The sequence below is a fragment of the Triticum aestivum genome, chromosome 1B (assembly GCF_018294505.1).
Source record: "Triticum aestivum cultivar Chinese Spring chromosome 1B, IWGSC CS RefSeq v2.1, whole genome shotgun sequence".
In the NCBI taxonomy this organism is placed as follows: Eukaryota; Viridiplantae; Streptophyta; class Magnoliopsida; order Poales; family Poaceae; genus Triticum; species Triticum aestivum.
Genome location: NC_057795.1, coordinates 15262164 through 15275505, shown reverse-complemented (window position 1 = coordinate 15275505; position 13342 = coordinate 15262164). Strand labels below are relative to the sequence as shown.

At 40.7% G+C, this 13342-nt stretch overlaps 1 long non-coding RNA gene across 1 annotated transcript; it reads right to left on the bottom strand.

Annotated features, from left to right (window-relative positions):
- Positions 1-384: 384 nt before the first annotated feature.
- On the bottom strand, positions 385-8277 carry LOC123084688 (uncharacterized). The gene is made up of 6 exons (XR_006439377.1): positions 7399-8277; positions 7210-7314; positions 6144-6282; positions 5897-6072; positions 5264-5391; positions 385-804 (listed from the first exon to the last, which is right to left on the bottom strand). It is a non-coding gene; the product is annotated as an uncharacterized lncRNA (long non-coding RNA).
- Positions 8278-13342: the final 5065 nt, after the last annotated feature.

Sequence of the window (13342 nt, the reverse complement as noted above, 5' to 3'; positions counted from 1 at the left end):
AAGGACTCTCATGTATTGCCCTCTTATATACCCATGTAGTCGCACCTCAGACGGTTTGTCGTCTTGTGCTTGTAATACTCCTCCTCATAGTGATTGCGCCTTCGTGCGTCCGTGGTTTTCTCCCGCAAGGGTTTCCTCGTAAAAGTCCGTGTCTCTTGTGTCTTGTTTATTCTCGTTATTATCTAACACAACTTGCTATTGAGCATGCCTTCTCCATCTTGTTGTCGCATGCTGTTTGTAATGCATGGTGCGACTCGAATATAGAATGATTGGAGAAACTGGCCACCTCTTACTAAATCCACAACAGTGTCACGGAAGCTATGAAAGAATCTGGGGTGAGTAACACACACTTGGGTCACTTGATGAGAGTGATCGCTATTTCCTTTTGAACAATGATCCAAGTAAAACATATCTGGGACTCGCTCCAGCCTATGGCAAGGAAATCGCCTCAGGGAAGGAACACCCTGAAGGAGTAATCTCCAAAGATGGGGATTATTAGGGATGTCTGCTGGGACATCCTTGATAGCTGTACCAGACAAGTCTAGCTCCTCCAAAGCACCAAGATTCTTGATCTCAACAAACTAGTTTTCTACATCCACGCAAAGACAAGCGCCTTATGCGAGGTGCACCGATCAACACGAAGGATATAAGGCCAGGATGCCCTTCCAATTTGATACCCTGGATCCTACACAATGTTTTTGTGAGTGAAATCAAATGTTTATTGTCAATGAGCTTGAGTGATTGTAGCTTCAGCATTTCTCCAAATATCGTCTGCGGAAACTATTTTATTTGAGTGCCTGTGACCTACAAAATGATCAACAGCTTGTAAACTACAAAATGCATGCGTACAAATAATATAACCAACAGACCCATAAGCAATTCGTTCCATTAATACTAACAAAAGGGCCCGTGCAACAGGAGAAAAATAAATGATAATCTTCAATAGCCATGATCACATTTTGCTGCATCATCGAGATACACTATGAGTCTCATTTTTGTGAAATCATGAACTTTTTTTTAAATCGTAAACAAATTCAAAATCATGGTCAATTTTTAAATTCATGAACACTTTTAGAAATTTCAAACATTTTCCAAAATAAATAACATTTTATACTATTTCTAAACATTTTCTAACAATTTTCTCGAGTCAGTGAATACTTCTAGAATGGATGAACATTGTTTTGGAAATTGGTTGAACAATTTTTGAGATTCATGAACATCTTTTTAATTTAAGCAACATTTTTTTAATCAAAGAACATTTTGTGGATGGCATGATCATTTTTGAATCAGCGACATTTTATTAATGAATAAACTATTTTATAAGTCACTAACAGTTTTTGAATTTTTAGGATATTTTTTCGTCCATGAATATTTTTTAAACTGGCGAAAATTTGTTAAATTTCATTACCATTCTTGAATACACGAAGTTTTTAATAATCATGAACATTTATGATTTCCCGAATTTCTAACGTTTTTTGAATAAGCAATTTTTTTATAAAATCATGAACATTTCTTGAATCCACAAACATTTTATGATTTCTTAAACATTTTATTCAAAATTCACTTATTTTTTTAATTTTCGGAACTTTTTTGAAGTCCCAAATTATTTGAAGTGGAATAAATCGAAACGGAAAAGAAAAAAAAACAAACTTCAAAAAATAGGCCGCCAGGACATGGGCCGACCCAAATGGGCGCGTTGCGTCTTCTCCCAGCGCATAGAGCGCAGTATAGGAGGTCCCTATTGCATGGCCGATCGAGGCACAGGATTCCCCTGCGTGAAACGGCTTTTATCACTTCTAGATGTCATTGGTGGCTAATATTTTGCATCTTTGAGGGCAATTTCCGTGACGTACCACCAGAGGTAATAGCCCTTTTATTATTACTAGCACAAGTGCCCGTGCGTAGCAACGGGAGAATACTACACGACCCTAACCCAATAACCATGACTCAAGACCCCCAATAGGTCTTGTCGAGACGTCTCTCGGCATAAGATGAGAAATCAACATTCTTCCCATGCAAAGTTTTTGCCGAGGCATGCATGCATGGTAATCGACGGTTTTTTTCGTTTCTAATTTGGTTTTGCTGAGGTGTTTATTTGCAATCTGGGTCGATGTCGGTACGAAAGAAAAATGGATCGTACACTATTGATAAAGGATACACCCTAAATAGAGTTTTTTTTTGAAATGTTTATTAGTTAAAAATAATATCGTACTCATATTGTACACATTTTTCTAATCATAATTCATATATAACATGCTAAAATTGAAGTTATGGTTTAAAGATATGAATATTTTTTAAAAGTACTATTTGTTCTAGATGGACTGCGGGTTAATAACAGACATGGCAGGGTTTTCCGCTAAAAACAATATGTTTACTATCACGGAGTGTGGGTTATTTATCAGAAAAGTGAGGAGGTTTTCTTTAAAATTGTAAAAACCGGTTTGTTTTCCAACTTAAATTTTGACGATGGGTTAATTACCAGAAACGAGAGTGGGGTTTTGTAAAAAGAACAACGACGGACGGGCAAAAGCGATAGCCCCTTTATTAGTAGGTATATGTAGATTAGGTATATAATATGTAAAAAAAATACACATGCACAATCGGATTACTTCCTTCATGTATAAGGATTTTTTTTGGCAAAAAGAAGCAGGAGTACTTAATATATTTCTTACGAAAGAATGTATGTGACACACAAAGCAATGGTCAGATCAACATGGGAAAAATGAACACACAATATTTATGCCACCAAGCAACATGGTCATTCCAATGTCATAAAAAAACATGATCATTAAGATCTACTTCTAGAGTGTGACGTCTTCCTTTCCTCTCTCGCAAGGCGACAAGGGCAAAGCCTTCCTCCCCACGATCTCTGCTGGTAAGCTCGTGGATTCGCCTCCCCTCTCTGCCTGCCGCTCCGGCAGCCAGTAGTGGGGAGGGGAATCCTATTGCCTCGGCTCCAGCTAGTAGATAGGTTACGGTTTTAGTCGTTGCAGGGGCACCGCTCAGATGAATGGCGACATTTCTTCTTCGAGTCAGTCTTCCAGACCCGGTCCTCCTCGAGTTCGTTTGTCGGGATGGATTAGACGTAGCTCCGGTTTAGATTCCTACCAGCTTCGCGAGGTGGAAAGGTGAGGGATTCTCTCCGAGCGTACGTGACACCGAGATTTGGTGTCAAGTTCTATGAATCGGCTAAGGGTTCAACGACGACAAAGGCATCCTGATTGCCATGCTTCCCAGCGGCAGCCTCTTGCTGGTCGGCCACCTCCCTGCGCAGTCTCGTTGCCATAGGTCGCTGCGCCTCCCCGCATCGCTTCACGCAAACCTCTGCACCCTTGCGCTTTCCGTTGGTCCACTCCGGCGTGCATCCCGTGCTACACTACCATGCTGCATGGCAATGGTGACAGCCAACATCAATCGTCTCATGGCAATGGTAGGTGTAGGAACTAGCGAGTTGATTCTCCAGCTGGTAGCCAAAGTAACCCTCCAGCGAGGGGGCTACCCGAAACCCATGCCAATGCATTCGATTTGAATCCTGGTTCGAAGTAGTTTTCATCTTCCCAGATGGCATACTCGGTGTAAGATGAGGTGGGTGTGTAACCCTTGACCGAGGTTGCCTAAGTATTCCATCTCGCCGGACGGAATCGAAGTCGATGATGTAGATTTGATCTGATGTTGCGAAGTCCCCACTGTTGGCGCCAGCTATGGAGGATAATTATGCCCATGCCCATAAATAGTACGGTATTTTTACGCGATTTGTTTGGTCTGTGCGTTTATGCTCGGGTTACCGAGGATCACTAGACATGATTTTACCTAGGTTCGGGCCCCTTAGGGTACGATAATAGTTCTACTCCTGCTTGAATTGGATTATCTCTTGAGACATAATACAAAGGTGGTTAAAATATGGGAAACCGGTGAGTTGGGGTGCAACTCGACAACTACAGTGGACGAGCTAGACGGGATGCTCTAGATCGCTAGGGCTTCTATCTCTCGATTGTTGATTCTGTAGACCTCGGTCCTCCTGCAGTGTCTTGGTCTCCTGTACATACTCGTAGTATGGCGGTGACCTCCTGTCCTTCGACTAGGTGTGATCTCCGTGTACGAGTAGGATTTCAGACAGTGTTCGAGTGGGACCCGTGGTCTTTCTTTTGGGAACCCACATCGTATACCAACTAGGTCAGTGATCTCCATGTGGGCCCCCAAGGATACGCATATACCTATGCACATATGGCATGTATACTGTGTACATAGTATATGATACGATAGTATGACTACCCATCGTCCGTAGTTGTGTGTTCATCTCAACCCAGACTAATGAACTCATGCTAAGATTTTGTAGACCCAAATAATGTTTCTCTTTATCAGACGACTGGAATGGCTCGAATGCATGCACTTGGTTCTGTTACCCACATCGGTAGAAATTTGCTCTTGATTTGAAGGTCTTGTCATAGAGAATATTCGTTCAAGCAGATTGTCATTCGTATACAAAGTTTAAAAGTCATCATGTTTTTATAAATATTTAATTAAGAAATATGTTCACGTACAAGCACTAATTTCTAGTCCAGAGCCCGTGAGGCAATTGCAATTACGCTTGGCTTGAGCAGATGCTGCGCAGATAGTGACACAAACTTATATCACCCAGCCTTTTTGCAAAGCAGCCTACGGCCAATCCGGATTCCAACTGGAAGCATACGTCGGACATCTTATGCTATATCAATAGACCTCCAAAAGGCATGCATGTAAAATTAATCTCTCCAAGTACTTTAAATGTTTTGCCCACTTTGTAGTTCCTGTGATGTCTTGTTGAATTGTGAAATTTATTTCTGGTCAACTGGTTTGTTGTAGTAAAAAAAATTCAGTAAACTATTATGTCAAAAAGGAAAAAAAGTACTTTTCAAAATACACCGCATAATCAAATGGAACTTTATCCAGCTTAATTTGTCCACTGGCATGTTAGTTCATATCTATTTCAAAGTATTTATATCCACTTTTGTTGCAGGTAACATCTAATTCTATTGACGGCAGGGGCTAAGCATCCTCAAGATAGGATTTCAGCCTGTGCTTCTATTACAGAGCAATATAGGTGTTTGGGGATAGGATATCATGTCAGATATAGATTTACTCTAATTGAATGTGTTATGATTATTAAGTAAAAATACCACTTTAAGGTTGTTCTAACAAAAAAGACATGGATAAACATGGATAAACAATAAACAAAGCATGTTGTAAAAGTAACGAGTGTAAATTAGGAAGTTACAAATCATACCAAAAATCCATATCTCTCAGATCATCACGCCATTTATCACGCACATCATCGGGCCATTTTTCCCATGAAGATGATGCCATGACTTATGTTCAGTAGTGTACCAAACTTGCTAGTTTGCACAAATTGACCTGCAAGAAAAAGATGATGTGAATCGGTTATTCATAATGAATCACATTATCGCTAGCATAAGTAGCGAAACAAAATTTCTAAAGCAGAGGTTCCATGAAGGAAGATCCACAATCTACGGTGGTAAGATGGTCAAGGGGAGATACAAGTGGAGCAGCTTTTGATTTTTCTGGGTGAGGAGTCTTTTACTTGGAGCGAGAGGAGGATGGGAAACAGTTCTATTTTGGCACGAATGTCCGTGAGGATGCTGATCGGGCACAAACAGTCTGAGATAAGAGCAGGTATGAGCTCTTTGCTCTGGAACAAATGGAAAATATATTGATTACATATTATTATGTTTTTAACTATTCTCTAGCAGCACTTAGTAATTTTCCTTGTAACGAGTGTTCTTATTTTTTTGGTAAACAGACACCTAAATTTATTTCAGGAATCAGTGAAGACATAGAGATTGTTATACGATTGAATTCAGTACAGACAAAATTAACCACCTATGAACCACATATTTACCTCTCAGCTTTGGGCTGGCCTTCTGAGAAGCTTTGGACCGGGAATAACTTGTCACATGCAGGATCTTAGATCACCAAGAATCAATATTTGGCAACACTTAAACTGAAGGCTGCCAAATAAATATTAATTCTCTTTTACTTGTCTTGACAGCTGCACCTAATTTCCTTGCACTTAAACTGAGATAACAAGAGCAGTAGATATTGTTAGGTGTTATACAGGCAACAAAAAAATTAACAAAACAAAGTACCTGTTGGTAGAATGTGGCGATGTATGTCCATAGTATGAATGTCAAGAGATGATCGATCTGATCAACTTGATTTACTTGAAAAACTCTCAATAGTGGGAAAAGTCAGCGATCCTTTTGATATGTTTGTTGGAATTGGTACCTAGGAAAGCAAGCTATAATTAAACATGAAGAAACAACAATGGGAGAAGCCAATGAATTTTTTTTGTATTGATCAGTGGAAAAAGGAAATTAAGTCTAAAACTAAAACCTAGATAAAAAGAGTAGTTGCAGATACAAAATAGCAGCAGTAAAGGGAAACAAAGATGATTTTTTTTCTCAAAATAATGATTACTCACTATAACTAGGGATTGTACTCTACATGTGCAAGAGCAATAATAGTAAATGGAACATGGAATCAATATTTTTTTCTGTATTGATCATTAGAACAATCACTATTTTGGATGTACCAAAGAACAACAATTAACAGGAAAACATCAATAGATTTTGTCTATTCGCAATGATGAATAGAAAAGGGGATATAATTTCTTTTTTTTTGTTGATCACATAGACAAAGACTATTTTTCTACATGCGAAAGAACAAGGTTCAACATGGACCAGGTCTTTCTGTTGATGGCTAGCAAAAGATTAATCATAAAATAGATATGGAAGCACAAAAAAGAGTGAAAACACCAATGAGAGTTGAAATTAGTAATGCTTCTGGCAAGGACAGAAATGAGAGAATTGTGATGAACAATGTTGAAAATTTTAGTTGCAGAAAAAAGGAATGGCTGGGAAGGAGAGGGCAAGGTGTCCATCAAATGGTCCAAAGATGGGATGCTTGGTTACAGAAACAAGCAAAGAAAACATTTGGCTCAGTAGATAAATTATTGAAGGACCGCAACACATGATGAATGATTGTGAAAATAAACATGACATGAAAGCTCTTACACCTCACGAATGAATGGACTGTATACATAGACATAAACATTGTAAGCATAACCATGTACTAAATTTTAATAGAGTAAACTGTATTGGGTGAGCTTTGTAGACATAATACTGATTCATTAACCATCAGTGTATGTTTTACCTCTTAGTAGCTAAGAAACCTAAACTGGGAATAACTTTGTATAGTACAAATATTAATTTTCCATGTTTCTGCTTAAAAGTTGTAGGCTAGCTTCCTTGTATGGTCCTGAGAAAGCACAAGGGAATTGACCCTGCTTGTTATATAGTACAGAAGTGAGTAAAAAATCACAAAGGATCATATATAAAGTACCTGGTGGTTGAATTAGGCACCATAATATGGATGTCAAGAAATGGTCTGATCAACCAGATTTATTTGAAATATCTTAGTAGTGGGCAAGCCAACAATCTTTTGGTGTTTCTGGTGGAGCAATGATAAATGTGGAAAAACAACAAAGGGGTGAAACCAATGATTTTTTTTCGTTTGTTTGGTTTTTTCAGTATTTATCCAGAGAAAAGAGAACAAAGTCTGGATAAGAGAATAACACAATCGCAATGATGGGAAGCCAATGACTTTTTCTCGTATTTTTTTATCAATCGAAAGCTAGAGCTGTATAAAAGGAGTAGTTGCAGATCTGAAAAAACAATGGTAAAGGGAAACACAAATGATATTATTTTTTCAATGTTTATCACTAGGAAACGGGATTGTAGAAACAAAGAATATTTTAAATGTGGAACAGCAATGGTGAAGTGGAGCATGCAATCAATTTATTTTTGTATTGATCACTAGAAACAAAGAATATTTTGTATATGTGAAAGGACAACAATGAACTGGGAAACAACAAATGGATTTATTTTCTTCTCTTGGGATGACTAGAAAAAGGGGTTAAAGGTGGAAGATGCACATATTTGTTTTTCGTTTTTTTGTGTTAATCACTAGGAACAAAGACTACTTTTTATACGCGGAAGAACAATAATCGACACGGGGAACACCAACTTTTTTTTTGTTTCTATTTTGGTTTTGTATTGATGACGAAACAAAAGACTAATCCTAGACTGGGTGTGAAACCTCCAAAGCATGTGAAAACACCAACAAAAGTTGAAATAGAAATGACGCTTCTAGCTATTAGAAGATGAAGGAATTAGAAGAACAGTGTCAAATGTTTTGGCGGCAGAAGAAACAAATGGCTAGGACAGGAGAGGACGAGGCGTCTCAACGCTTGAACTCATTACTTATATATACACAAAACTTAAACATCAACCGGAGGAAGGATGAGATGCTTGGTTACAGCAGCAAGCAAAGAATCCAGTTCTTTGACAGATAAAGAGTTAAAGGTAGGAAATAATCATGAATGAGCAAAGAATAAAGGGGATAAGCTGCCATGTGCACCAAGGCCAAAGGGGCATTATGTAAAGTGGAAGTTACATAATGTCGAGGTGTAGCCTTCAAGATTAATTCAGCTCTGTGATTCATGGTTTTAGAGACCCATGGTCCTGCCGCTAGGTATTCCCGGTTGATGATCGTACATTTATCCGGTACGTCAAATAGACAGGCCTTAGATATGGGTGTGTGGCTAGAGGTGTTCCAGAACATATACATGAAACATAATAACTGGTTTCCGCTTTACTAGCAAGTTTTATGTAAAAACGGAGAAAAAAGGGAAGAGAAATTTAGGAGGAGATGAAATAAAGTCTTAAATCTGTGATCTGTATGTTAATTCTATCCACCGTCTTTTACATACAGATAGCACACCAGACAAAGAAAAGCAAAAGCAAAAGAAAGGCATGGCAGCCACAAGCTTGTAAAATAGGGAATAAGTTGGTCATCATGGCAATGTCTATTAATCCTGTGCATGACTCCCAAGTGAAGCTGGTTTGGTAATAAGACACGTATTACGATGCAAAAAAAGTGAATCACTCTACTGTTGCGAGGCATTGGCGTAATTATCCTCATCACTTTTTGGAAGATGCTTCAGATCGGCTACCGAAAGGGGCTCAATAATAAGCACCACATCAGTTACTATTTATGCAAAGTACTTTTTAGTTGAGATAGTTTACATGGTGAAAATATTAATTTTAAACCAAAAAGATATACTACTAGATATAAATAACCTCTTTTATTCAAGCAGGCCAATCCCCTGTCCATTGTTGAAAATAAAAGAAGTACAAAGTTTCAATAGAAGAACATACGTTGAGGGGAAAGTTGAGAGGCGAGATGAGGCACTAATTAACACGAAACCCACTAGAAAATAGAAATGCAAGCAGCCGGCACAGGTACTACCAGACGAAAACCTGTTTACATACTACAGGACATAAATAGGGAAAACATACAAAAATAAACATAGCCCTTGCAATTAGGGAATGAAATAGCGGGTCGAGCAAAGCTAGCTAGTGACAGAGCTTGTCGAGTGCTGATGTGGTGGGCAACTGATGCAGCTGGTCGAGTGCTGATGTGGTGGGCAACTGATGCAGCTGGTCGAGTGTTGCGCGTATATATGGCGTGCGTGGCCTGCCTCCGTAGCCTATTTCCGGACCACCACAAGTACATAATGTAAAAGTGATTGAAGCGTATGCTTTCGCAGGGACGCGTTGCGTGTTATTTATAGAACAGAATACAGGATCGGTAGTTCAGGTTGTTGGTGGACTGATCCTCAAGCTAAGGTCTATACAAGATAGAGATCAATCCTAACCAACCTAAACTACCTAGATTACAACGCACGCAACACATACACGCGTACGTGGTTTATACACCACCACATACGTATACATTACATTGTCTAACACTCCCCCTCAATCATAACTTACCAAGTTGAGATTGCTCTTGAAGTCTTCCAATTTACGCCATGATAGGGCTTTAGTGAAGCCATCTGCAACTTGATCATTGGTGGGAATGAAACGAATGTCCAGTAGCTTCTTGGCTACTCTTTCTCTCACAAAGTGATAGTCCACTTCAATATGTTTCGTCCTTGCATGAAATACTGGGTTTGCTGAAAGGTAAGTGGCACCAATATTATCACACCAAAGACATGCAACTGATGAGTGTATCACACCTAATTCTTTTAGCAGAGTTTGAACCCATATAATTTCAGCTGTGGCATTTGCTAATGCCTTGTATTCTGCCTCAGTACTATACCTTGATACTGTTGCTTGTTTGCGAGCACTCCAAGATATCAAGTTGGGTCCAAAGAAAACAGCAAAGCCACCTGTGGACCTTCTGTCATCTGGACATCCTGCCCAATCTGCATCTGAAAAGGCACTTACCAATGTAGAGCTTGACTTGGAAAATTTCAGCCCAGTACTCATGGTTCCTCTGAGATAGCTAAGAATTCTTTTTACTGCAGTCCAATGTTCAAGGGTAGGAGAATGCAAGAATTGACATACTTTATTAACAGAGAAGGATATATCAGGCCTTGTCAAAGTCAAGTACTGCAATGCACCTACCACACTTATGTAATTTGTAGAATCATGAGCTCCCAAGATTTCACCATTTTCCTTAGAGAGCTTTTCGGATGTGGACAGAGGCATGTTTGACACTTTGCAATTCATCATACCAGCACGTTTTAATACATCTGATACATATTTTTCTTGAGTTAGAAGTATACCATCCTTGACCTTTTTCACCTCTATTCCCAAGAAATAGTGCAAGTCACCGAGATCTTTTAAGGCAAAATCCCTTCTGAGATCTTCCAACAATGCTGTAGTTCCCTCCTGTGAAGAGCTAGCAACAATAATGTCATCGACATACACAAGCATAAAGATGGTGATCTTGCCTCTGCTATAGAAGAATAATGACGTGTCAGCCTTTGATGGTCTGAAGCCAAGCTTTTGAAGTTTTTCACTTAACCTAGAATACCACACTCTAGGTGCTTGTTTCAACCCATACAAGGACTTGTCAAGCTTACACACATAGTGTTGCTTGTTTTTCACCTCATACCCAGGGGGTTGTCTCATATACACTTCTTCCTCTAGAACGCCATGAAGGAACGCATTCTGCACATCCAACTGACGAAGACTCCAACCTTTTGATACTGCAATAGATAGAACAAGTCTAACAGTAGCAGCTTTAACAACTGGACTGAAGGAGTCCTCGTAGTCAATGCCATATCTTTGTTTAAAACCTTTTGCAACTAGCCTGGCTTTGTATCTATCTATTTCTCCTGTAGCCTTTCTTTTAACTCTATAAACCCATTTGCAATCAATAATATTTCTGCCCTTGGCCGGAGGAACTAGGTGCCAAGTTTTGTTTTTGATTAATGCACTATATTCCTCATCTATTGCATTTTTCCATTGTTTACTTTCAAAGGCTTCATGTAGACTATGCGGTTCTTCTGTAGTAGTAAGACCAGCAAACTTTGTTTTACCATACCTGACCGTACCAACTGTACGCACCTTGGGTTTTGCAATGCCATGCTGAGAGCGCGTACGTCGATTTTGTTCGGGTGCAGCAACGGTTGATGCAGACGATCCCGCAGCTGGCACAGAAGATCCCACCGGATCTGTCGCAGAAGAGCCAGGGGCACCCGATCCAAGACGGATCTCGACAGGATCAGCGGGCGCTCCCGATCCGAGGCGGATCCCGACAGAATCAGCGGCAGCGGCAGACCCAGAGATGCTGTTGTCAAGGGCCCGCCGTTCCCCTGCGTCAGCGCACGGTGCAGAGGCCGCCACCTGGCGGCTCGGAGAGGCCGCCGTACCGCCCTGGACCCGCCTGATCCGGAGTGCGCTGGGGGGCTGCTCCTAGCAGGCCCGCAGTCAGCGTCACCGGGCGAAGTCGGGCGCGGGGGCGAGCGCGTGGGCCGCTCGCTGTCGCGCGTGGGCGAGCGCGTGGACAAGCTGTTGTCCCCACCTGCAGGCGCGGCGGTCGAGAGATTTCGCTCGGGATTGCCGCCTGCAGAACTGCTGCTGCCAGCGCCTGGATCCTCCTCGTGTTCCGCGTCAGGCTGTGGCTGCATAAAATCATGACACACAACAGGATTTCCTCCAAAGTTGATGGCAGGATTTGCATGAAAATTAACCAACGGGTTAGCACTAATTTCATCCCCATGATCAAGAGGCTCATCAGGGACAGAATTTTCAGGAAGAAGAAGAACTTCTGCCCTAAGGAGAGCACCGGCATTGGGGTTTAGTGAGGCAAAAGGAAACACGGTTTCGTCGAACACGACGTCACGAGATATATAAACCCGTCCGGCAGCTACATCCAAACACTTGAACCCTTTATGGAGATTGCTATAACCAAGAAAAACACAACGTTTGGAGCGGAATTCAAGCTTCTTGGAGTTGAATGGGCGGAGATTAGGCCAACAAGCGCACCCAAAAGTGCGGAGAGCATGATAGTTTGGCTTTTCTTGGAACAATTGTTCGAGAGGTGTCTCAAGATTTATCACCTTGCTGTGGGTTCTGTTGATAAGATAGGTGGCAGATATAAAAGCCTCATCCCAAAATTTTAAGGGCATGGAGGCATGTGCTAATAATGAAAGTCCTACTTCCACAAGATGCCGATGTTTTCTTTCGGCCGACCCATTTTGCTGGTGCGCATATGGGCAGGAGACATGATGAGTGATGCCAATTTGCCGAAAAAAGGAGTTTAGACACTCATACTCACCACCCCAATCTATTTGCATGGTGATGATTTTACGATTAAAGCGTCGTTCAACAAGAGCTTGGAATTCATGAAATATTTTGAACACTTCAGACTTATGTTTAAGGATGTAAATCCAAGTGAACTTGCTGAAATCATCGATGAAACTCACATAATAATTCTTTCTATTAATAGAATCTCGGGCAGGCCCCCATACATCAGAAAAAACTAGCTCTAAAGGAGCATTGGAAACACTACTGGAGTTTGGATAGGGGAGTTGGTGACTTTTGCCTTTTTGGCAAGCATCACATATACTCTCTTTATTCAACTCATTGTTTGAAAAGGAAATTTTATTCTTTCTAAGGACGTGCTGAACGATTGTTGATGAAGGGTGACCTAATCGGCTGTGCCACCTTGATGGAGAGACCTTGGTGGCACCAAACGCCTGCCTTCCCGAGCTCAAAGGTGCAGATGAAAGGGGATAGAGGCCACCCCTACATCTGCCTTCCAGGAGGGTTTTCTTCGTTGCCTTGTCCTTGACAAAGAAATAGTGTGGATGAGTTTCAAGAAAGGCATGATTGTCATGAGATAATCGATGAGCAGAGATCAAGTTTTTGGTTGCCTTAGGAACATGCAATATGTCTTTAAGATGAAGATTGCGAGTGGGGGTATGAATATA